This window comes from Aedes aegypti, chromosome 1 (genome assembly GCF_002204515.2).
Source record: "Aedes aegypti strain LVP_AGWG chromosome 1, AaegL5.0 Primary Assembly, whole genome shotgun sequence".
NCBI lineage: Eukaryota > Metazoa > Arthropoda > Insecta > Diptera > Culicidae > Aedes > Aedes aegypti.
The window spans coordinates 282834138-282860712 of record NC_035107.1 but is presented as its reverse complement, the minus strand read 5'-3'; the positions used below and the strand labels follow the sequence as shown (position 1 = coordinate 282860712).

Here is a 26575-nt window from a genome sequence, read left to right as displayed (position 1 = left end):
GGAGAAACGTTGAACAAATTATCGGAGGAATGCCCAGAGTAACGCTGAAGGAACTCCGACGGGGACTCTGGAGAAATTCCCGGCGGAGCTCTGGAGAATTTCCCCGAGGAAGTCTGAAGGAACTCCGGAGAAATTGCTGGAGGAACTCTGAAGAAATTTTGAAAGAATGTCCGGAGCAACTCAACTCTGAAGAAATTCCCGAAGGAACTCTGAAGGAATTTCTGGAGGAACTCCTAAGAAACCTGAAGGAACTCCGGATGAGTTGCTGAAGGAACTCCGGAAAATTTCTGGAGGCACTCCGAAAGAGTTGCTGGAGGAACTGAGGAGGATTTCATGGGCAATATACGGAAAAATCCTAGTGGAACTCTGGAAAGAACTGCGGAAAAAATCCAAACGGAACTATGAAGGAGATCTAAAGGAATTCCCGGTGGAGCACTTCGGAGGAAATGCTGGATAAGTGCTGGAGGAATTCTGAAAAAAATCGGCGGAACTCTGAAGGAATTTCTGGAGGTACTCATAAGAAACCTGGAGGAACTCCGGAAAATCTGAAGGAACTCCGAAAAAGTTGCTGCAGGAACTGCATAGTAATTCATGGGGAATATCCGAAAAAAAAACCCTAGTGGAATACTGGAGGAATTCCAGAAAGAACTGCGCAAAAGGAACTATGACGGAGATACAAAGAAATTCCCGGTGGAGCACTTCGGAGGAAATGCTGGATAAAATCCAGAAGAATTGCTGAAAGAACTTTAGAGAAATTTCTGAAGGAACTCAGGAAAAATTCCTGCAAGAACTCGGGACGCGTTTCTGGAGGAACTCCGAGGTAATTTCTTGAGGAACCCCGAAGAAATTCATGCAGAAACTGTGGAGAAATTTCGAAGAAATTCCCCATGAAGCTCCGGATGAATTTTCCAGCTATTACTGGATGAAATCCAGAGAAATGTCTGGAAGAAATCGCGGTGAAATTTGCGAGATATTGCTGGAGAGACATCGAAAGAATTTTTGGAAGAAATTAAAATAAAATATTCCTGAAAGGAAATCCGGAGGAATTACACGAGAAACTCTGGAGGAATTCTCGGAGGAAGTGTAAAACAGTTTCCGGAGAAACTCTTGCTAAATTTCCTGAGAAACTCTGGAGGAATTCCCAGAGGAAATGAAGGGAATTTTTCGCTGTAACTCCAGAAGATTTCCCAGTAGTCCTCCCGAGGATTTCCGAGGAATTACTAGAGAAACTCTGAAAAAAAAAACTCCAAGAGGAACTATGGAGGTAATCCGAAAGAATCCGCAATTCCCGGAAAAAAATCGAAGAAATTCCTTGAGGAACTACGAGGAAATTTTTGTAGGACCTCCAAAGGAATTCCTGGAGAGACTCTGAAGTAGTTCTTCGAGGAACTGTGGAATATTTTTTAGAGAAATTTCTGAAGGAACTATGGAGGACATTACGGAGGAACTCTGAGAGGCAATCCTAGAGGATGTCGAAAGAAATTCCTGGAGTAGCTCCTTAGAGCAAATTCCGAGGAAGTTCCTGGAAGAAATCCCCAGATGAATTGGAAACCCCCCTGAGAAATTCCTGGAGAAAATCCCAGAAAAAGTTCTTGAGAGATATCCCCGGAGAGATACTTGAAATTCCTAGAGGAATTTCTGGAGGAAATCCTGTAGAATTTCCTCGTGAAAATCCTCGAAAGAATTTCTAGACAAAACCTCCAGTGGAATTTCTGGAAGAAATCCGAAGAGAAATTGCTATTGCAAATCCCGTGATAAATTCCTGGAAAAAAATCTCCGGAGGAGTTCATGGGAGAAATCGCCGGAGGAACTTCTGGAGAAAATCCACGAGAGAATTCCTGGAGAAAATCCCCGGAAGAATTTGTGGAGGAAATCCTTGGCGAAAATTTCTTGAGGAATTTTTGAAGGACATTTCCACGGGAATTCCTGGAGGAAATTTTCGGAAGAAATCCTGGAGGAATCTTCCGAAGATTTTCCTTTGAAAAAAAAAACCGGAAGAATTTTCTGAAGGAAATCCTTGGAGGAACTTCTCAATGAATTTCTGGACGACATCCTCAGAGAAAATGCTATCCCCGGAGGAGCTAGAGGATGATGTCCCGGAAGAATCCTTGAAATTTATGGAGGAATTCCTAGGGTAAATCCCCCGAATAAATCGTGGTGCGAGTCCCCGGGCAAATTTGTGGAGGGAATCCTGGTGGAAAAATAAATTCTGAAGGAAATCCCCGGAAGAATTTTTAGACGAAATCTAAAAAGAAATTTCTGATGGAAATGCCCGAAGGGATTCCTGGAGGAAGTCTCCGGAGAAATTCCCCGAGGAAATCCAAAAGGGAATTGCTGGTGGAAATCCATGGAGTAGTTTCTAGTGAAAAATTTGTTAGACAAATCGGAACAACTTCGGTAGAATTTCTGGAAGAGCTCCTAGAGATCTCTGTTGGAGGGCTTCGGTGAGGAATTTTCAGATGTATTCTCGTAGAAATTCTTTGTGGAATCCCTGGAGCTTCCAAGCTGCTGACGCGAAGCTTCCAAGCTTCTGACTAGAAGCTTCCAAGCTTCTGACGAGAAGCTTCCAAGCTTCTGACGAGAAGCTTCCAAACTTCTGACGAGAAGCTTCCAAGTATTTGACGAGAAACTTCCAAGCTTCTGACGAGAAGCTTCTAACGAAAAGTTTCCAAGCTTCAGACGAGAAGCTTTCAAGCTTCTGACGAGAAGCTTCCAATTTTCTGACGAGAAGCTTCCAAGCTTCTGACGAGAAGCATCCAAGCTTCTGACTAGAAGCTTCCAAGCTTCAGACGAGAAGCTTCCAAGCTTCTGACGAGAAGCTTCCAATCTATTGACGAGAACTTTCCAAGCTTCTGACGAGAAGCTTCAAAGTCTCTGACAAGAAAAAGTATCCAAGCTTCTGACAAAAAGCTTTAGATCTTTTGACTGACGAGTAGCTTCCAAGCCTCTGACAAGAAGCTTTGAAGCTTCTGACTTAAAGCTTTCAATCTTCTGACGATAAGCTTCCAATCTTCTGACGAGAAGCTTCCAAGCTTCTGACGAGAACCTTCCAAGCTTCCAACGAAAAGCTTCCAAGCTTCTAACAAAAAGCTTCCAAGCTTCTGACGAGAAGCTTCCAAACTTCTGACGAGATATATCTATTTTGAATAGGCCTTTTCATTTGACAGATTTGCATTTGAATACTTGGAACAACGGTGAACCGTCATTTGTGTACAAATCTGCGTTCCGAATCATCAATAGACCTGTCAATGCTGGAACATAATGTCACTTTTATAAGAGACTTTCCTACTTGTTTACGTTTACTGTATACAGCTTCATAGGCCTTTTCACCAGACGTTTCAAATCAGCTGATTTGGAAACTGTTTGACAGTTTTTCTATGGAAATGACAGGCCCGTGTTAGCACCGGCCCTCCACCGATGTAAACAAATGCATAGACGAACCTGTCACATGAAAAGGCCTATAGATGAACTGTCAATGAATTCCAAGTCTGCTAATCTAAGACATCTCGTAAAAGGCCTCTTTGCAAAACGATAAAAAGTCATCGTTTAGCTGTCAAATGCTCTATAATTCTTCATCAAAGAAGCTGTTTGCCAAGACTGTACTCTCACAAACATTGAACAGTAGCCGTGAGGCGACGAACCCCCTTGCTCTCCACATGACTGTGAGAAGTCATGCAACAGATGACGAAGACGCTTAGGGGGACTGGGGGTAGTTTGCCCACGTTAAGGAGAACAGCGATTTTAGATGTGAAAAATATTATTAAATGCTCATTTTTAATAATTTTCGGATAGACAAACATGTTTTCTACCCAATAGTAGAAACAGCTATCCATTTTAACTTTTTTGGGGTTTATAAATTAAGTTTTAAAAAAATGCTTGCTTAACTGCATATGTATTGTTTTGCGGGGTAAAATGTCCCGCTTCAGTCCGGTGTTAGCCATGCTGTAAACGTACGCACACAATCATACTTGTTTATAGGTTGCATTCATCCGGGCGTTTATTCAGATGTTATTGTTCAATAATAGTATACATGCTGATGCAAAAAATGTGCATTTGTAAGGTTCCAATTTTTGCGTAACTTCAACGTGGCATTACATTTGGTAGAATTTGAATTCAAACGGCTGTTTTGGTGTTATGAAATAGGGGTGGGCGTTTTGCCCCCAGAGTTGATTAAAGTTTAGGTCCTTCAATAAGCTTTTTGAGGGCAAATTTAACATATGTTTTGCACGTAATACAAACTATGACAGTGCACAAGTTGGCTCTCGGCAATAGTTTCACAAATTTAGTTATTTATCGACCTAAAAAATGACATTGAAAATCGCACAAAATTGCAACGAAAACAGCGAAAAACGTTTTTATACGATTTTATCGATTTGGTTGAGAAAAACACATAAAAACATATTAAGTAAAGCATTTTTATCATTTTTCTATGATCTAGGATGAAAAAAAGCATTCTAAAACACATCATTCTTCCAAATCGATGGTGGCGCGTTTTGCCCCCTATGGGCATATTACCCCCAGTTCCCCTATTTATTTCTAATGGAAGGTGATTTATGCTAGTTGCGGCGACCGCACATTTATTGCTCTGTGGCCATTTTCGAGCAGATTGACACATTTGGGTCTATTGCTCACTTGACACCTTCTCACCTTCCTACTGTATAATATAGCGTTGCCGCCATGACTTTGCACCATGACATTGGCAATGGGCGGCTTCGTTCGGCGAAAGTGCACGGTTCGTTTGGTCCACTAGTCACGGTTTGCTGAGCTTGCTGCGATGTCCGTCTGATTGCGATTCGATTATTTTAATGGAAAAGGAATCAAAAGCACGAGCAAGGTCCTATCAAGCAAATGGGAAAACTTTGCGGATCAAAGGAGGCCGTCGGCCTTGGATTCGATCCGCGGCTAACAACTTTCCGCAGTCTGTCAAATTTCCCAGAAGACTCCCATCGCCGCCATCTTCGATCGAGTTTTGACATTTGAATTACTTCGAACCGCAAGCTGTGTGACTAAGGCCTTCGCGGCCTAGCATTGGCATGTCGTGTTCCGATGGCCTATACCTACTAGAAATCGCAATACATAATTCAGAAGCGATTTATACTTATTGGAAATCGGACGACGATGCGGCTGACCACCGCACCGCACCGTAGCTAATCAAAACCGCGCGCCACCTTGCGGCAGCGGGGGGTAATTTCATCACAGACACACAAACAATAATAAACATTGTGATTGACGGCTATTATTTTCCTTGATGGCGCGATGTTCGTTCTTCCGACGACGATGAGGAATGTCAGAATCTATGAGTGGTTTCACGCGTGCACAACAACGGTTTGGCGTTGGAAGAAAACCCCCGGCCAGATTGGTAATGGGGCTGGATAATGGGTCAATCGCATGATCGCGGATATTACATTTCGCACAGAACAGCAATATGGCTCGGATTGATTTGACATTTGTTTGCGAACGGGGGTCGAAAGAGATGTGTTTTGATAGGAAGTTTAAAAGATTAATGATTTGAAGCTGTTAATTCATTCGCTCTTCTTTTTCCGTAGTCAAATATCGCAGCCGTCAGATTATTCTGCTAAAACATTTCTCAAATGACAACACAGATGTGTCACATGAAAAAGGCCTATTGGTAGACTTGGCATCACTCATTGTAAAACTATTAATTCTTTGCGTTACAATTACTCTGATGTGAAGAATATGCAATAATATTAACTTTTTGATAATTCATTTCTAGGGATGTCACGTACCTACGTTGTCACAAGAAAGTTTAAACAGAGCAATATCACAGAGAATAATACCATTTCTATCAGATTATGGCATTCGATCTTGAACAATTGTATCTACTTTCCCAACCTAAAGTCCTGCAATGTTAACTTACCTTTAAATAAATATCGAAATAACTCGTCCGCAGATGTTAATCTGAAATTGAAACAAGGATATCATAATTAGTTACTGAATTGAAACGAGATAATTTTATGACATAACCTCTAAACAAACAAACAAATTTGAATTTGAACAAACAAAAAAATTTAAATTTGACGAAGGACTCGACCTTCTACTTTTGAAAGTCCTACCGCAATCGACCCGTGCAATGGAATTCACCCGACTGTGACGATTGGTAGGCCCAAAGGTCATCACAAATTCCACCAAATCGCAATTAATCCATCAACCGCCTCTTTAAGACCAGAGCCAGACGCACAATTCCGCACTCATCGGAAGAAGATTGATGACCCCCATATAGGTAGTAGTAGCCTAGGGGGTGAATTGCACAGTGCTGAGCGCAGGCAAAACCAACTGTGAAATCATTCATCAGTGCCGGTTAGAGTGCAGGGCTTATGGTACCGCTAATGACGCTTGGGGTGGTGTTGGTGGTAATCCAACAATAATTGTAATTCCTAAGCCTTTAATTTTGATGAAAAATTATATTCAACTGAACCAGACGTCGCGTTTAACACTTTTATTAAATGCACTCTTGATAATCAGTTCGTGAAAAGTTGACAATTTCATATTTTTTACCATTTTACATCCCTCGAATAAATATGAGGCATTTTGAGCATCCCTACAAATAAATGTTTTAATTGAACGTTTGTTTCTAGGGATTCCCAAAATGCTTAAAACTATTGTTGCCCGAAAACTGCTTGCGTTGTTTGACAGCTGGTCACTAAGATCGACAATAGGCCTTTTCATGTGACAGGTCCGTCTATGCATTTGTTTACATCGGTGGAGGACCGGTGCATACACGAGGCTGTCATTATCATAGAAGACCTGTCAAAAAGCTCCCCGATCAGCTGTTTTTGAACGTCATGTGAATAGGCCTATCGATCTTATCGATCATCTGTCAAACGACACACAGCTGGACGTCAGATCAACTGATCCCTGTCAGAAAAGGAGCTTGCTCGACCTTTTTCGTAAGTGAAATGTTGGATAAACTTTGGCTTATCAATCAGTGAATCAAGTGTTATCTATGTTACCATGGTAACGAGTGAATATGTCACCGCTCAAACGTCAAATCAGTGAACTCGTGCATTGGTCTATTATTTTAACCTCTGGTGCATTGAGTTCACTTGATACATCAGTGAATTAAGTTCAATCGGTTCAAAAATATTGACACTTGAGTAGGGCCAGAACGTGTTGAAAAGCATTGAGAAGCGTGTCTCGCTCAAGTGTCGAAATTCTTGGACCGAATGAACTTAATTCACTGATGGATAAGTCAATGGACCAAGTGAACCCAATTAATCAATTCTTGTTGAAATCATGGACACCGAACGAATTTGGCACTGTTCAAACATTAGTTATTGCATTGATTCATAGGCTAAGAAAAGAGTTTCACGTAAAATAAATTCATCGTTGAAAAAATGTTGATTTTGTAGACAGTTCATCCACTTCCACAAGTCTATGTGACAGTAGTCTGCGTACAACTGATACCGTTCTCGTCATAACCCAAGCAGCAATGTGGTCCTCAACGACAGATAATTGCGATCACAATCCCTTTCGCCCCTAAACGGGGGCTTGTTTTTAGGAATTTTCCACAAGGTTGGTGATACACCTAATGAGCGCACACAGAACACCCCCATCGATGCACTGAGAGTTGCGTGCCATGTGTGTGCACCTGCCCGAACAGGGGTAGAACAGGTTTAGAGTCGCGATTTTTTTTTATATAAACAAGCGATCAACGAGCTAGGAAAATCTAGAACGATGGCAGATAACTGGACAGAAACCACAACACTGCTGTCGCTGTCTATAGGCGGTGATCCACGCAGTAGTTTTCCGTTAAGAATGGCAGAATCCGGAGTGCAACGGTTTATTTCCACAGTTAAATGTCATCTGAGAGAACGAGACGAGTGGAATTGGTAAACAGGGGGATGTTTTCATCGGAAAGATTCCAGATGTGGATAAACAATTGCAATTCCACAATTGAAGAATGTCAAATAACTTGTATGGTTTATGGAAAGGCATATCCATATATTTATTTCTAGAAATAAACGCTTAGTCTTGGTTGAGAAAACCATTTCATAGATGAACCACTTCATTCATTTGACGTTTAATCAGTGCAATGTGAGTTCATTTCCATTTTTGCAAACCAGGCCTTTGGATGTAGTGGAATCTATACACACTTAAATTATTTTACGGATTCCTGTGAAATCTCAACAGCTGAATAGTTCGGTAAAATAAATTAACGGAGTACGGTAAATTTTTACAGTATTCGGTGAAAAATCACCGGAATCCATTAAATTCCGACTAAGTTACGGTGTTTTATTTCACCGAACTGTTCAGCTGATGAGATTACGGTGAAATTCACCGTAAAGCTTAGTGTGTAGGGTCATGGAAGATGAACTTATCATTTTACTTACTAAACATCTTCCTCGTTTCTATTTCGGGTGAACCGTTCATCCTAGCCTAATGAACAGATGCACGAATTCAATAATGGACCAATGCACGAGTTCACTAATCTGACATTTAAGCGGTGCCGAATTCACCCGTTTCCATGGTCACGTAAACAACATGGCAGCGCTCAAACGTCAACGAGTGAATTCGTGCATTGGTCCATCTGGCGTTTGAGCGGTGCCAAATTCACTCGTTGCCATGGTGACGTAAATAACACGGCAACACTCAAACTGACTGATCCATCGATGAATTGAATTCACTCAGTCCAATCATTTTGACACTGGAGCAGGAGACGCTTCTGAATACTTTTCATATGTTCCAGCCTCGCTCAAGTTTCGAAATGCTTGGACCGAGTGAACTCAATTTATCGAAAAATAAGTCCATAGCCCATGAGAAAAGATTCACTCTGAATATTAACTCACCCACCGATGAGTTGAGTTCAATTGGTCCATGAATTTTGACACTTGAGATATTTTTGGTAGAAACAAAAAAAAATGTTCTGCCTCTCCTGCTTCAATAATAATACTTCAACAATTATTTCAGGTGCTCTTTCACAAATAACTCTAGAGGTTCTTTCGAGAATTTATACACGGATTCTCCCAGGACTTTCAACAGGGAAACCTCAAAGCTTCTTCAAAGATTCCGCTAGGAAATTATTCATATTTTTTTTCCGAAATTGTTGTTCCTCCGGTGATTTCACTAGATTCTCCCAAGATAAAATTCTCTGGGGATTCCCTCTAAATATCCTACAGCGATTTCTCCAAGAATTCCTCCAATGATTTATCCAGAAATTTCTCCAGAGGTTACTCTATGAATTCCTTAAGATATTTATCCAGAGACTCTCCCAGGTACTTCTTCAGGAATACCTTGAAAAATCCCTCCAAAAATGTTTCCAAAGAGGTCGCTATGGAACAATTTCAAGATTTTCCAGAAATTGCTTCTGATGTTCCTCAACGGATTCCCCAGGACCACCTATAAGAATATCTCCTGAGTTTCCACCAGGGTTTCTCTGATTCTTCCAAATTTGTTTTTTCTCTAAAAATATTGCAAGGGGTTTCTTAGGAAATTTCTCCAAAGCCTTTTTTTTTAATGTCTGTAGGGATTTCTCCAAGCACTCGACCAGAGATTTCCATAGGAACGCCTTCAGGTATTCATGCAGGAATTTTCAAGGCATTTCTTCAGGGATTCCTTCAGATATATTTCTAAGGAATTCCCTAGAGATTTTTCCAAGAATTAATCATCAAGTCATTTTTTCAGGAATCCCTCCAAGAACTCCTTCAGAACTTTCGCTTTAAATCCTCGAAGGCTTAACCATAAATTCCTTCTTGTGTTATCTCAGAATAATCCCCTGAAATTTTCAAGAAATACCTTCAGAAATTCTTCGGGGGTTTCTTCCAAGAAATTCTTCAGGATTTCCTACAGGTTTTTTTTCGGAACTCCTAAAGAGATTCCTTTTTCAACTCCTACAGTATTCTCTATGGATTTTTCGAGGAATTCCTTGGACAATTTCCCAATGGATACCTTCGAGAATTCCTTCAGGGAGATATTTCTCCAGGAATATCGCAAAGGTTATTTTTAAAAAAAATTCTCAAAGAATAGCTCTAATAATATCAGCCGAAATTTCTCCAAGAACTCGGTCCAAAAATTTCCAAGGAACGCCTTAAGGCGTTTTTGCAAGTAAATACCTGCAAAAACACCTTAAAGCGTTCCTAGGAAATTCTTCAGGGATTCTTCCATAAATATTTCCAAGGATTTCTCCAGAGATTTTTCTAGGAAGTATTCAATGAATTCCTTCAGATTTTTTTTAAAAAATCAGTAACCAAGTCATTTTTTCAAGAATTCCTCCAAGAACTCCTTCAGAACTTTCTCTAAAATTCCTCCAAAGCTTTACCATTAACTCCTCCTGGGATTATCTCAGAATAATCCATAGGAATTTTCAAGGAATACCTTCAGAAATTAATCAGGAGTTTCTTCCAAGAAATTATTCAGGAATTCCTACAGGTTTTTTTTTGGAACTCCTTAAGAGATTCCTTCTTTAACTCTCACAGATAAAACTCCAGGAATTTCTAAACCGTTTTCTCCAAGAATTTTTTTATATATTTCTTGGGAATTTCCCAATGACTACCTTCGAGAATTTCTTCGAGGATGGTATTTCACCAGGAATATCTCCAAGTATTGTTTAAGGAATTTATCAAGGAATAGCTTATGATATCAGTAGGGTCTAAGGACTAGGCAAAAAAATCCCTAGGAACGTCTTCAGGTGTTTTTGCAGGTAGTTTCAAGGAATTTCTTCAGGGATTCCTCCAGAAATATCTCCATGGATTTCTCCAGAGATTTTTCCAGGAAGTATTCAATGAATTCCTTCAGAAATTTCTTGAAGAATTCCTCCAAAAATTCCTCAATTAATTCATCAAATAATTTTTTTCATGAATCCCTCCAAGAACTCCTTCAGAACTTTCTCTAGAGTTCCTCCAAGGCTTAACCATGAATTATCTCAGAATAATCATTATCAATTTTCAAGGAACACCTTCAGAAATTCATCAGTGGTTTCTTGCAAGAAATTCTTCAGGAATTTCTACAGATGGTTATGAAACTCTCAAAGAGATTTCTTCTTGAACTCCTCCAGGAACTTGTAAAGCGTTTTATCCAAGAATTTTTCGAGGAAATCCTTTGCGAATTTCCCAATGGACACCTTTGAGAATTCTTTTAGGGATGCAATTCAATAATTCGAAAACTATCTCAAAGTACCCTCATGGCTCCTTGAGGAACTTCTGGAGGTATTTTGGAGAATTTTCCGGAAAAATCCTTCAAGGAATTCTCGGAGGAATCCCTGAGGGAATCCCAAGAGGAATTTTTGTCAGTATCCGTATCGTATTTAAATTCCTTGAAGCATTCCTAGGAAAATCCTTCCAGAAATTAGTTCAAAGATTTCGTGAGGAAATAATTTGAAAATTTTCTTGGGAATTCCTTCTGGGTTTCCTCTGTATGTTTCTCAAGGGCTCATGCCAAAATTTGTTCAGGATTTCTTGCAGAATACTTTCATAATTCTTCCAGGAGTTCTTTCAAGGCTTACTCTAGAAATTCATATTTTTAGCCAGGGATTCCTCTTATTATTTATCAACGGATTTCTCAATGCTTACACAGCGCAACAAAAATAACATTTTTGCTTGTCTCAAGGATCAAATAATGTGTCTGTAGTAGATTTGGTGTTGCTGAATCTGATGCCGTTCTCAGAAATTTCCCAGCACGTCACAATTTTTAGCTGCAGGTCGCCAAAGTTGTATAAAACATTGGTTTTATTGATGTTTACCTAAATTTTGAAATATATTTTATAAAACTTTTTTGTTATCTTATCCACCAAGCATGCAAAGGAGGACTTAAACTTTTTTTTAAATATATTTTGGTTGAAATTACACGATTAAATTTAGATTAAACCCATTTTTCCAACATGCTTGCAGTCTCCATACAAAATTCTTCGTGTCTCTCATATGGCAAAATACAATACATTTCTAAACCATCAAAAAATAACTTTTTCGCATCAAAAGTTTTATAAACTTCGATGATAAGTATTATTATAGACGTAAAGTTTGAATTCTGTGGCAAATTAAGCAAACTATTTGCCTTACAAGCTGGCAAACTTGCATGCAAGTTGTCTGAAATAGTCAATTTTTACATTTTCATCAACCAATATCTCAAAAACTAGACGTGCTACGATATTTCTGTAAATGGAAATGGATTTAGCAACCCTTAATTAAGTAAATAGAGGTATATTGATGCTGGAGACAAAAACGTGTTCCGCAGTGTTATTTTTGTCCTAAAACCGTACTACAATTTCAGTACCAAATGCCAAAGGTTAGAGCAGAACCACATGTTTACTCAATTTTTAAATGATTTTCATTGGTTAAAGTTTAAAAAACATTGCTTTACGATTTTTGAGATTTTGTCACACCCCTGGTTTAAACTCAAATTTTGGGTATATTTTGTTTTCCGTGTCCCTTCCGGAATGTCAGATAGGAACAACCCCAGTGTTAAAACTATAAGCCCTGTGGCATTTTTGTCGACAAAGTGAACGTCAAACATGATCAAAAGTGTCAAGGTTCATATTTGGAACCATTTTCAAAATTGAAGTTTAAATATGTTATAGCCGTTATTTGAGCTGAAAAAATTGCTTAAGTATTTGCAAGCACATGCTTTTTCGTATTACTAAATTAAAACAAGAATTCATTTCACATTTTAGGACCCAAATTGGGCTCTAGAAGTTCTTGCAGAGAATTTTACACGGAATCTCCAAAGAGTTTTTCACAGGTATTCCGCTTAGAATCCCCCAGAAATTTCTCCGAAGATTCTGCTCCAGACAATTCATAGAGAATTCCCGAAGAAAGCTTTGGAGGATTCTCGTAGTCCTCGAAGTCCTTGAGAAATTCTTGATGAAACCCTGTAGGCATTCCTCATGAAATCATTGGAGGAATTTGCTGGGAGATCACTGGAGAAATCCCTAAGAGCCTTGGGATATTCCTGGCGGGTCTCTTGTACCAGTTCCTGGAGAGATCCTTAAAGATCCTTGGAAAAATCATTGGAGAAATGTTTTGGGAGAATTTTTCGAGGATTCCCTGTAGAAACCTCTGGGAAACCATTCATGTATAAGACTCTGCAAAAACTTCTGGTGGAGAAGTTCTTGAAAAAAAAATAAAATCATAGAGTAATAATTGTAGAAATTTTAATAGGAATACTTGGAATAATGTTGCTGAATGCTCCTGTAGACTTCTGAAGGTGTACAGCATGAAACCCAGAACAACTTTTTGTGGGAAGCCAGGAAGGAATGCAAATTCGAATGGTTGCACTTGGAATTCTTTCAAGGGTTGTTTTCAAGAATTTACACCAACACTTACCTCAGTGAATTTTTCAAAGATTCCTCCATAAATTGTTAGGAAATTACTTCAGGAATTCCTCCAGGGATAAAAAAAATGAAATGACTGCTGACCATGGCAACACATCTAACGTCGCGCAAAGTGTTGAATGTTTACAGCACTGATGGTTACTGATCTACTGTACAATGTGTAGTATATCTGAAATCTGAACAAATCACATAATAATGAACAGTTTTTGAATTGTCAAATGGTACGGTTACAATGGAAAACCCCGAACAGATATTGATCCGTCCATCAGACATCACAATTTCCAGTCAAAAACGGTTGCCACCTGTCCTCAGCCACCGAAAAAAAAAATTGCAACCCAAAACGGTTTCAAAGTCAACCACGAAACACTGCCGACATTGACCCAGTTCATCGTCCGCATTGATTCGTTGAACTGTCAACGTGCGCGATGCACTTCCAAAATTACCCATTACCGTTGCGATGATACCACGGCGATGGCCTCAGTAACAGCAGGTACACAGCATTACGGTACGCTCCTCGCAACTCAATGTGTCCCGATGATGGCGATTTGATTGACCAACCACCCCAAACCTGACCACGAACACTCCTCAAATACCTAATCGTGGCGCGAAATTACCCCCAAGGTTGCCCACTCACACACTCACACGTACATATGCTTCGGAACGCGATCTGAATGTTTTGATTTTCGTTTTTGTTTCGATCGGGAAATTTCACAATCGCCCACAATCTCTATAAAGTGTCACGTTTCGAGGCACATGGAGGACCCCACGACACGGCACGTAATTAAGTTTATGCACGTGGTTGCTGCAGCGACAACCAGTACCACTTTTATTTGACCACGATGTTGATCGTCGACGCGCCGAGGAAAATGTGACACCCTCGGCGCGGTTGACAGGTGCATCAGAAGACGACGGGAAGGGCGACACGAAGACGATCGTAAAAGTTGAATAAAGGCAATCATCGTGATTGCTGTCATTATTTAGCAATGAGAATATATACTAAGGTGTGGAAGAAGAAGCAAAGAGTATGTATTAGTAAAGAGAAAAAACGTAAACAAAAATAACTACGTCACTAATTTACATGGTTTCTTATGGGAGCTCGCTCGCTTGTAGTAGTGAAACATTTTACACCGTACACGGATGTCACGCACACTAAATGTCTTCTTCCTCACCTCGGTATTTATTCTCATTGATTATTTAGGCTTGCTGGTTCTATCGGTTTTGGAAACGTCAAACAGAATGATCACCATTAACGTATTATATAGGGTATCGTTTAGGAAACATAGAGTTTGTCGGCACCGTTATGTTTGATGACGCTTGAGCCTTGCGAACAAAAGAATAAAGTTAAAATAAACGAGAAACATAGTAAATTTGTCGAATACAAATACAATTTCCATCAAACCATTGATGGATGATTCACTTTATGGTTTCAAAATCTTTTATTGTTTTATTAAACCAAGAACTATCGGAGGAATAGAACTCTACTTTAGGTCGTTTCTCATGGCTTTGCGAGAAATTATCGTCTTGTAAATGCTAGTGATAGGGATCATCCGATCCCTGTCAAACGCCAGATCGCTAGACCGCTACCAGAAAACGCGTTTCACTGCAGCGGCCGTTGACGCTCGTATAAGGCTTGATTGTCTTAACGGATTTTTAATCGATTGCTTTGATTCCCAGACAACATCGATATCGAAAAACCGTCCCCGCCACCTTCCCAGGTGTGCCCTTCAACGACGACGCCATTCAAGTTTTCTTCGATTCCCATGGCGACGAGTGCGTGCTGGGGCCAGACATCATTATGCGTCTTTATGCGTTCGGTTGCTTCGCTTGAAGATTCGACCTTAACCTCAATATTGCCACCGATTTGTGGTGATCCTCTGATGCTCTGCTCAGTAGGCCTCGGTCGGCTACGCAGCTCTCCGCACCATGGTGTGCCTCTCTCCAGTTGGTAGCCCATGTAGTCGAAAAACCAGAAACATTTTTCTGTGTGTAGACACAAACAACCTGACTCCATCCTTGTTTGCCAGCGACCCCCTTCGCTTTTTGTTCTGCTTCTGTCACCCACCCCAACTGTTGTTTTTGTTGTCGTCGAACAGCAGCTTGACAACCCGGATAATAATGTACCATTTAGTGAACGGAATGAACCATTAATGTACAATATAACATAGTGGATACAATACAGTGTATTGTAATTGAATGTTGAAGCTACACTTCAAACAAAATTTAATAATAATATTATGTAACAGAACACTGTATTATTCTTCAATGGTTTTATATATTCCAATTTTGGTTGCATCCTCATTTTGTGAAAAACAACTTTTTTCTGGTTTTTTTTGGAAACAATACATGATTAATATATTCGACCGTAATCTGCTCAATTTTGTTACCAACAAATAAACATATATCTCATTTTTTATAGAAGCTTTGTATGTGAAAATATCAATATTTGTATTGCTACGATATTAAAAAAAACATAAGATTTAATGGTAATACCGTACAGTGAATGATTGAAAACAATATATTGTAATGTAATTGTATTGTTGTTTCTACAATGAACTGTATAGTTTTTAATGTTTTAAATAGTAACTATGCTTTATATCGTTATATTGCATTTTTTATCCGGCAAGAGAGCACGCGGTTCTCAAACAGACAGACAGAACGGTTATCGCCTGATATAACAACCAGATTACCTTGTGGAGACGCGCGCGCGTCGTCGTCGAGTTCCACTTGACAAAAGTGGTTTGAGGGTGTTTTGCTGTACGATTAGCATATTTGTCATTGTTTTTGTTGTTGTTGATATTGCTGTTGTCATCTGCGTCATTGGTGATGCTACCCAAGATGCAGCTGCGGATGAAGCCGGAAGTTTTCCGATACTAAATCGGGGTTTTTTTTTCTTAAAGTAAATGTCGAAGGTGGGCCCGTGCATTATGGCGGTCGTTAGCCTGTTCGAATTCTGTTTTATGGCTTTTTGAAGAGAATGGGCGACTCAAGAATATGCAAATGAACTAGAATCTATTAATATCCTGAAGATGGATAAACAATTAAGTGGTTCGTATGGGAACTATTCGCAAGGATAATGTGGGTGAACTTACCATTATGATAAGGTGATTTTGCTTCAAAAATTTATCTTTTTCTTTACGATGAGTTCATTGTCGTTCATTTCAGTTAAACTTTTCATCTGGTAAATGATCGCCAAAATCAGGCTCACTTTCTGGTAGGGATCAAACGAACTGATAAGTTTTTGATCGATCTTATCGATTTGCTATCAAACGACCCTAGCCAAATATCACATCGCCTAGTCCCTACCAGTAAGTGAGCTTCTTTGTGGCAGCCATAAACGCTCGTAAAGAGCTAGATTGTATCGCATCTGTAGCTAGGATTTCCCATAAAGTTATTAAATTCGAACAGTTATTGAGCCAAATTTGTAACTGTTATACTGCCCTGTTCCATCTGCATTTGTAACGTCGTTTCCACTGGTGATTAATTTTTTTGGTCCAAATTCATAACTGTTCCAACACTATAGACAATCTAAAATAGAACAAATATCGTGTACTTCCCTCGCAGTTTGCACTAAACTCAATGTCAAATCAAGTTTTCACTTCTTGGAAGATGCCGCTAGGAAATAGTACAAATAATTTCAAAGAAATTCACCCAGTTGCTTCAGTGATTTTACCAAATGTTCTTTGAATTCCTGCAATAAATTCTTCTGAGTTTCTTGAGGAATTGCTCTAGGGTTTCTTCATGAATTACTAGAGAAATTCTTCCAGAGAATTCTGCAAGGGTTTTCCAGCCATTTCTTCTGGGATTACCCCAGGGACCTATAAAGGCAAGACCACCATCTTTATCCAATAAGCTGCACAGACTGAAACGTAACCCCTGAGTCCTGACAGCGGACAAGCATGGTTCAGTTCGAGAAACATTCCTGATGAAAATTTCCAATTGCTGAAGGTGGATTCGAACCCACGCCCCTTGATACGTGTGATTTTTTCTAAAAATTCCACCAATAATTCCTCCAGGGTTTTTTTCAGGAATTTCTCAAGGGATTTTCCCAAGAATCTTACAATCAATTCTCCGGAGAGTCCATTTGCATTTCTTTTAGGGATCTATTCAGGAATTTTTCAAGGTATTCTTTCAGGAATTCATGGAGAAGTACCTTAAGAAAATCTTCCAAAAATTTCTGTAGAGATCCCTTCAGGAATTTCTTCAACAATTACTCTAGGAACTCCTTCAGAGATATCTCGAAAAATCCCTGCACAAGATGCCGCTATGAAGCAATTAAAAGATTTTTCCTGAAATCCCTTCAGATATTCCTATAGGGAATCCTTCAGATATTCCTCAAGTGGTTCCTCCAGGAATCCCTGCAAGAATTTGTATTAGGATTTCTGCAAAATTTCTCTAGAACTAAAATTTATTCAAGAGTAACTCTAGGAATTCTCCAGAGATTTCTCCAGGCATTTTTTCCTTCAAAGTTTTTTTAAGCATTCTTACTTGGTTTCCGCCAGAGATATTTCTCTACATGTTCTCAGGCTTTCCTGTTTTTTGAAGAGATTTGTACCTGGATTCTCCCAAAAGCTCCCCTAGGAAATTTTCGAAGAATATCCCCTGTAAAATCCGCTTGTAAATATTTCATAGAATTTTTCAGAAATTCATCATCAGTTATTTCTTCGGTGATTCCACTAGATGTTTCTTCATGAACTGCTCCAGGACTTTTTGCAAATTTTTTTATTTTCCAGGATGCCCTCAATGAATTCCTCTAGAAATTCTCCATGGATTCCTCCAAGAATTCCTTCAGGGATTTTTCTCAGGGACTCCTACAAGGTACCTTCCAGGAATATCTCAAAGTGTAACTTAAGGAATTTCTGAAGTGATTTCTCCAAAAAATCCTCCTATAATTTTTTAAAAGTTCGTCAGCAATATTTCAACAGATTTCTTAGGAATATCTCTAGGGATGTTTCCAGGAAATCCCCCATTGATTCCTTCTGGAGTTTAAACATGAATTCTACAAAGAATCATTTAAAGATTTTTTCAGGGATTCCCTCATAATATCCTCCAGAAATATCTTCAGAAGTTTCCTAATGGATTGCTTCAGGAATTCATGAACCTCTACAAACTCGACACGAAAATTCGTCCAATCCAGAAGGTATACCTTCAGAGAATTATACAGGGATTCTCCAAGAAACATCAACAGGGATGCCTCTATAAATCACTTCAGTAGTGTCTACAAGTATGAAACAATTAGTAGATTTTCCAGAAATCGCTCTTGATGTTCTCCAGGCGATTTGTCCAGGAATCCCTACAAGAATTTCTCCATATAACATTATATAATTGTCCCATTCACTACAGGTTTCCTCTAGAATTTTTCTAGAATTTCTCTTAAATCTCTTTCTAGTGTTTCTAATGCAACTTCTCCAGGGATTTTGTAGAAACTTCGTTAGAGATGTTTTCAGGAACTCCTACATGGTTTTCTACAGGAATATTACAAGGGGTTCCATAAGATATTTTTTCCAGGAATTTATAAAAATCTCGATGGATTCCTCCAAGAATTTCTCTGGAAGAATTCATGCATAAATATCTCAAGAGGTTTCTTTAGGAATATCTCAAAGAATAGCTCTAAGAATTTCTTCAGGGATTCATCCAAGCACTCCTCCAGGGATTTCTAGGAACGCCGTCAGGGATTCTTCCAGAAATTTTTAAGGGATTTCTTCAGGGATTTCTCCAGAAATTGTTCCACGAATTCCCCCTGAAGTTTTTCAAGAGATTCGTCACGCTGTTGTATTTTGTACAACATTAGTGGAAAAAGCTCGCTTTTCGGACACAGCCGCAGTGTGGTGGTTCTGACCAAGACAACTGCGCGACGACTGGAAGGTTAAAGGATTGTTGCTTAAATTCCTCTAGAAATTCATCTACTCATTTTTTTCAGATATTCCTCCTGGAATTCGTAAGGAATTCTTCCATGAGATTGTCGTGATGAAAAGCAGCCTGCTGCGTTGAGAAATTCCAAAAAATTTTAAAGCATTAAAAAACTGGGGCTAGCCCATTTCGTATAAAGACGTTTGGCATAATGGACGCTTAGTACACAGCAGTTTTATACAAGAACATGTTGTATTTTAACATGAGGATAAAAATAATATTTTGTTAAATGTCTATTATGCAAAACGTCATTAAAATTATGCGATACATCCTCAGGCGTCAGGCCCTTGTCTTTCCAGGCATCTGCGCAGCAGCTTTCCAAGTGTCTGGAGATATGCTTTTTATGCTTCTGAAAATGAGTTTTTTTTAACAGATAAGCAGATGCTTTCCATATTGAGTAGAAGCTTGTTACCCAGCTGCCTTTTCTCTTCTTTTCCTTCTTCAGTCGAATTTGCCACTGTGACCATTATTTTACTCTATTGTGGCATTTTTCGCTAGAACTGCAATATCCAGCTTTTTACGAGCGCTAATGGCCGCCACAATCAGGCTCACTTTTTGGTAGGGATTAAACGATCTGACATTTGGGTTGGGTCGTTTGACAGCTAATCAATAAGTTTTTGATCGATCTTATCGATTTGCTATCAAACGACCCAAGCCAAATGTCATATCACCTAGTCCCTACCAGAAAGCGAGCTTCTTTGTGGCGGCCATTAGCGCTCGTAAAATGCCGGATAACTCTAGTCTCATCCAAGGTATCTAAAAGGGAGGTAGTTCAATCTGTCAGAATACTGCATCTGCCATGTTGAAATACCAAGTGACAGCTGGCGAGTTTGTTTTGGCAAGAGGATGCTAGAAAATTCCAAGTCCCACTAAGCTGCGAATGTTTTGATTGGTTTGAAACACTACTCATTGGATTGAGTTCTTCCAACAGGCTTGTATTCAAAAAATATTTCACGATAAAAATCGCCAAACCCACAAAAGTCTTTTTTTGCCAGTCGTGTGCTCATTAAATTATCCATACCGTGAGGTCATTATCCAAACTGAAAGCATAAAAAAACTACTAAAGGCAAATTTCACTAGAATTTATTCCAAAACTTATTCAGAAAAACAATGCATTGAAATTTCAAATTATTTTTACCGAGTAACATCATGCGCTCTAGCTCATTGACATTCATGTTAAAACTAGGATAAAATGATCGATGTGAAAAAACTGGTCTAAAGAGTATCTCAAAGACAACATGCTAGAAAAACGAGATATGACTCAATAGCAAGTCTTGTCAAAGTCCATAAAACTTTTCTATTAATCAAAAGAGTACCGGGCTTAAACGCAATCGCACGCATTTTATCACCGCCAACTTCAACCGAAATCATTCACCTAGTGGTGTTGTTGCTGTTGCTGGACTTCATAGTTTTCGGACTTGGAGCTGCGGTGGTTACCCATGGCGACATATTATCGACCACGACCGCGACATCAACGGTTTACTGCGATTAAGTTGCAGGCCCAGTCACCAACAAGTGCACTACTACTACCCGAGCAGAAGAAAATCGCCGCAGGATACCAAATCAATACCATTACCAATCGTTGGGGGCTGTTGAGATCATGTTCAGAATTGATTCCATAACCAAATTTGTAATAAGTTTTGAGTCCCTGAACTATTTTTAAACAACATTTTAAAATTTTAAAGAAATATTTGTATCAAGACAACATAACATTGACGAACCACAAGCTGTCCGTGCATACAACCTTGTGTTTATCCTCGCACCATGACCTCCTTTGCAGTTTGTAAACAAACTTTGCACGATAAGCTGAAACCACTCAAATTTATGGTAAAAAGTTATCCGTCTTTGAATGGGCGAAATGAATAAAAAACATGAATAAACATGTGATTTTTAATAATTTCTCGCCATTTAGAGGTGGAACAAGTTTCGAAAACTTTTGAATAATACAAAAAACTAATTGATTTGGGGATTGAAATCCCTAAAGCAGTCCTCAAAAGCTTTCAAGTACCTCAATGAGGTATCTTCAGTTGTTTTAAACACAATTTTCAATTACATGATTGAGATTCCAAATTGAGATGTGGACGAAAGCTGGACTACTGAAGAATACCTTATCAAGCTACAATACCAAAATATGGTATGCGTAGATCGTACACACTTAAATTATTTTACGGATTCCTGTGAAATCTCAACAGCTGAACAGTTCGGTGAAATAAATTAACGGAGTACGGTAAATTTTTACAGTAATAGGTAAAAAATCACCGTAATCCGTTAAATTCCGACGAAATACGGTGTATTATTTCACCAAACTGTTCAGCTGTTGAGATTACGGTGAAATTCATCGTAGTGTGTTTAGTGTGTAGATATTCGTTCCTGCTCGGGCATAGGCCCAGGCTTTGACAGTTGATACTCTCTGCTGGCGATGGTGTGGTGTGTGACCTTGCTGCATTATGCAATTGTTTGATTACAGTTACATTTATATCCACTGTTTTATCGTCGTACCCGCCGGAGGCGGTATGGGCCCATAACCTCTCCAGCCACCTTCATCAGACGACCGAACGTGGAGTGCGACAAAGAACGCGCTCTTTTTTTCCGAATGCACACTCGAATGCTTTGTATGCATGCTCCGTACACGGTGCAGCAGGCACTATAAAATATGTGATTTGGTCATTGAGAAGGATCATGGAGAGGAGACTGAAGAAAGCGAGGCTCAGTCGTGAGTAGTTTCGATGATGATGGCGATGATTATTTTTATTAAAGGTGTAGGGTACATATTTACTAAATACTTTAGCATTGGCGAAAGGAGAATCAGGTGTGATTGTATTGTCGTTTGTTGATCGATCGGGCTAAACTGAGGGCAGTTTGGTACTTGAATCGAAGAATGTGATTTGATAAGCCAGTTTGTTAGGATGGGATTTCCTTCTCGGTTTGAGCCAGTTTTTCTTCTCTCCGTTATTCAGCGGTTATAAAGATCGATGGTCAGCTCGAGTTAGGCATGACAAACCAAAAAATGTCAATTGACATTTATCGGTTAGACCTGTACGATATACCTCTAGATTATAACAGTGCAATACTAAAGCTTTCGGAAAGTTTTCTACTTTAGATCGAAAGACAATGTCCTAAGCTAGCTAAACAACGTAACAGAAGAGGTTAATGTGGCTTATTTATTGATTTAAGAGAAAGTAAACAAAGAGAGCCTTTCAATGTTAGATAAGTCCTTACGAAAAGTTACGCGTGTCTCGCGTAACTTCTCAAAAGGCCCTATGTAACATTGAAAGGCTCTCATTGTTTACTTTCTCTTTAATGAATAACAGAGCCACATTAACCTCTTCTGTTGAGTTTTTGCACGAAACGCTAGCTAAGGAAATTGTCTTTCGATCTATAGTAAAAAAATCTCAAAAACTTTAGTATTGTACTGTTATAATCGAAAGAGAAGGAGAGAGGAGGGAATCTCTCATTGTTACATAGTTCCATTCGAAAAATTATGCGTTATTTCTGCTTCCTTCCCTTACTTCGTCGTATCTCGAAATATTTTCGCGGAAGAACCGTATCGCCTGATCGCCCCTCCTCCCACAAACTTCGACTACATTGCCCTACAAACCCACCGACACACAGCACCTCGCATGCAACGCAATGAACTTCAAACGGCGCTTCCTTTCGGTCTTCCGCTTCCGCAAGCAGTAAGTATACCACGTGCACTTGACACTGACCATAGAAGGCGCTACCATCGCGAACCCTAGCCCGAGTGACCACCCCTGCGCACATGGTTATTGCCCTGTGTGTGCGCGCGCACTCGCTCGAACATCATTAGTGTGTGCAATTATGGCTTTTATCCGCATCAAAGAAGCCCAGATTTACAAAAAAGTTAGCAAAACTCAAAATTTTAAACAAACAGACGTAACAGCTAAAACAATTATCAATTTAAAACATAGTACACCTGATTCTGTTTTTGCACGGGGGATGCGTACCGTGCAAAAAAAGTTTTCAGTTCAAAATTTCGAAAACCGTCCAAAAAAAGTAACACCATTTCTCGACGTTTCATGCAAAATAAGGTTTTGGCGAAAAAAATGTATGGAAACTTGTTTTGAATGGCCGTGAAAAAAAAATCCTTGCAAAAACAGAATCGGGTGTATTGCGAATATAAACGCCCAATGCTAAAAATACTGTGGCCAACAGGGAATTAGGTAGTGTGCAAACGTCAAACTTGAACAAAAGCAATACGAGCGCCAGAGAGAGGATTTTTGTCTCGATCTGGACCACTGTGCACTCATCGATTAAAAACGCACAGTAGGCACGGTAGGTAATTGTCGTCGATAGAACCTTTTCAGTTTTTGAACAACGGAAAGGACAACCGGTTGCTGCGATCATAGCACAATACAGACGCACGCACGCACAAATCGAACTGTCAAGATGACGTTACGTAACCGAGCGCGCTCTGTCAAGGTGATAGGAACTTTCCGCTTGGCGAAACTGGTTTCGCATCCAGCGTTGTCGGCAAATTTGACGGCGGTACGACGGACAATGACACCTTTTCGCGCCTTTTCCATCTAACGGAACTCTGGTAGGTTACGGTACCAACGCTACTGACTGGTTCCGGGATGAGGTCAGCCTGCTAGATTTGAATTGCCGCCAGTGTTCAAAGATCGTTGCCGCTCAATCTTCATGCATTCAACGCAGAGACAAGTCTGTCACGCGAGGTTCCGTGTCAAAACGTCGAGAGACGAAACGTCGAACGGACAAAAAGTCGAATAGGCCTTTTCATGTGACAGATCCGTCTATGCATTTGTTTGCATCGGTGGAGGACCGGTGCTAACACGGGCCTGTCATTTTCATAGAAGAAATGTCAAAGTGCTTCCCGATCAGCTGATTTGAGACGTCATTTGAATAGGCCTATGGACAAACAGTCGAAGGTACAAGGCGTCAAAGGGACAAAACGTTAAAAGTACAAAACTTAAAAACAAATTAAAGATACAAAAATTTCTTGTAAGAATTATTCTCTTCCGAGAGAATGAATAACTCGCGTCAATTATTGATCACTTTTGACGTTTTGTCTTTTCGACGTTTTAGCATTCGACGCTTTGTCTTTCGACTCGTTAGTGTCTCCCAATCAGATGCCGAGCAGCCGCGGTAAATTTTCGGAATTTTAGCATAATCACCTTCTCTGCTCAGCTGATTTGTAAGCCGTAGCGCTCGCGCCAGAGGTCGCCATCACGAGTCAGTCAGAGCTTTCAATACATGACTTACAATGGGGCGCTAGAGCGCCGCCATCGGCGCGCGCAAGTGCAATTTGAAATAGAGTCATTATTCAGCACCTTTAATGGGTTTTCTTAAGTGCGGGAACATACCTACCTACCATCAGCATCTCGTAGAGGCAAATATGACGGCTTGTGGAGGAGTGAACCACACGAACAAACAGTTTTGCGGTGCCGGGTTTAGCTTTACAAAGCTTTCATATTGAAATGATTTTTGACCTTCGAACTTACAGATGGAAACCATTTTACGTTCTTCTGGGGGGTTTTGTGAGCGCTGAGTAACCAGAACCACATTATAACCTTAAGATTATAACAAATTTCGATCAACAGCAGGTAAAATAACAGAAATTGATAAATTTAAGTAGATGAAAAAACCGAATTTAGTACTATACCATTTAATTCCACTGGAGTTTGTATCCTTTGACAGATACGCATATTTCGACCTCAACTGTAAGGCCGTCTTCAGTGTCGTGTACAAGACTCGACTTAAATTTATATATCAACATGGCTTTGTTCTTGACTTGTTATATTTTTTGTAACACATTGTTGTAAGTTTATTGATTGTTGTAAATAACATCCGAAGCTATGAGCACAGTTAACGGATGTTTATACTAGCATAAACTCAATTCATAAAAGAGACGGTTTCGCGAAAATTGATTACGCATTCACCATTGTTTGGTCGTAATTTTGTATGGTTGTTTACATTTTAGAACCAGCTACACGTTGGGGTAGCAATAAAGAGCCGCCAGTACCACCCTTGGCGATTACAGCGCCAAAACAATGTTGTTACTAGTGTTGCCATTCAAAATGAACGTTTATTGTCTTATACAGTTCTACAATCGGACTTCAACGTCTTTCGTTATTTTGTATCATCCTTGACACCCATTCTATAATAATTGTGTTATAATTTCAATAGGCTTTGTTATATTTTTATTTTAATTGGTAAAAAATTTGTAGAAATTTGTTGTTCTAGCTAATAACGATACATTTTATAAAAAAAATATACTAGTTATATTATATCTGTTATAATTCTGCTATAACCAGATAGATGAAACAAGATTATAACAGTTATAAATTATATCTGTTATAATCTCGTTTCTTCCATCTATCCAGGCCTTGTTCGCATCTAGGATCTTTCGTTACCTTTGTGGTAACATTCGCGGCTGCAAAGCATGGTCTTGATGAAGGGGTTCAATGCCCGGTCGGTTCAGGATCTCATGGTGATGAAAATTTCCTTGACTTCCTTAAGCATAGAATATCATCATGGCTGCCACACGATACGAACTCTATGAGCTTCTGTCCATCCAAAACTCCCTTTTGTTCTGGAAATTCTTCTTGGAACACAAAACAAAAAACTACACCAAGAACACATTTAGGTTCTTCCAGAAATTTCACCTATTTTTTTTCTGAAGTTCTTACAGAGCTCGCACCAAACTGAATCTCCTTAAATCTCTCTTATCAATTCTACCAGAAACTGCTATAGGTTTCGAATGATTCGAATGATTCGAATCCCGATTTTAGTGCCAAACGCTTAAGTTTAGGCCAAAAACACATGTTTACTCAATTTTCCAATGTTTTCCGTTGGTTTAAGTCCGAAAAACATTTTTTTATGTTTTTTTTTTTTTAATTTTGTCACACCCCTTGGCTTAAACTCAAATTTTGGGTGAATTTTGTTTTCCGTGTCCCTTCCGAAATGTCAGATAGGAACAACCCCAGTGTTAAAACTAGAACCCTTGTGGTGTTTTTGTCGACTAAGCGAACGTCAAACATGATCTCAAGTGTCAAGGTTCATTTATGAACCCAATTTCAAAATTAATGTTTAAACATTATATAGCCGTTATTTGAGCGGGAAAAATTGCTAAAGTAGTTGAAGTAACATGCTCTTTCGTGTTGTTGAATAAAAACAAGATTTTATAAAACATTTTAGGACCCAATTTTTAAATTTAAGTTTAAACATGATATAGCCGTTATTTGAGCGGGAAAAATTGCTAAAGTAGTTGCAGTGAGATGCTCTTTCGTGTTTTTGAATAAAAACAAGATTTCATTAAAAATTTTAGGACCCAATTCTCTGCCTTATCCTGCCAGGGGAACTATTTGACGTACCCTCTTAGGAGAATTTTATGCCGTACCCTCTAAG

General features: G+C 39.3%; 1 protein-coding gene across 3 annotated transcripts in view; it reads right to left on the bottom strand.

Moving 5' to 3' along the window:
- Positions 1-26575, bottom strand: part of LOC5569887 (elongation of very long chain fatty acids protein AAEL008004) — a 222093-nt gene that overhangs the window by 171572 nt on the left and 23946 nt on the right. For 2 of the 3 annotated variants that reach the window (XM_021837997.1, XM_021838001.1), the window contains exon 2: positions 5879-5919. The gene's annotated coding sequence lies outside the window, so the exon portion shown is untranslated. Of the gene's footprint in view, positions 1-5878; positions 5920-13732; positions 13750-26575 lie in introns of those variants that run through there. The other variant, XM_021837999.1, reaches the window with a different exon arrangement.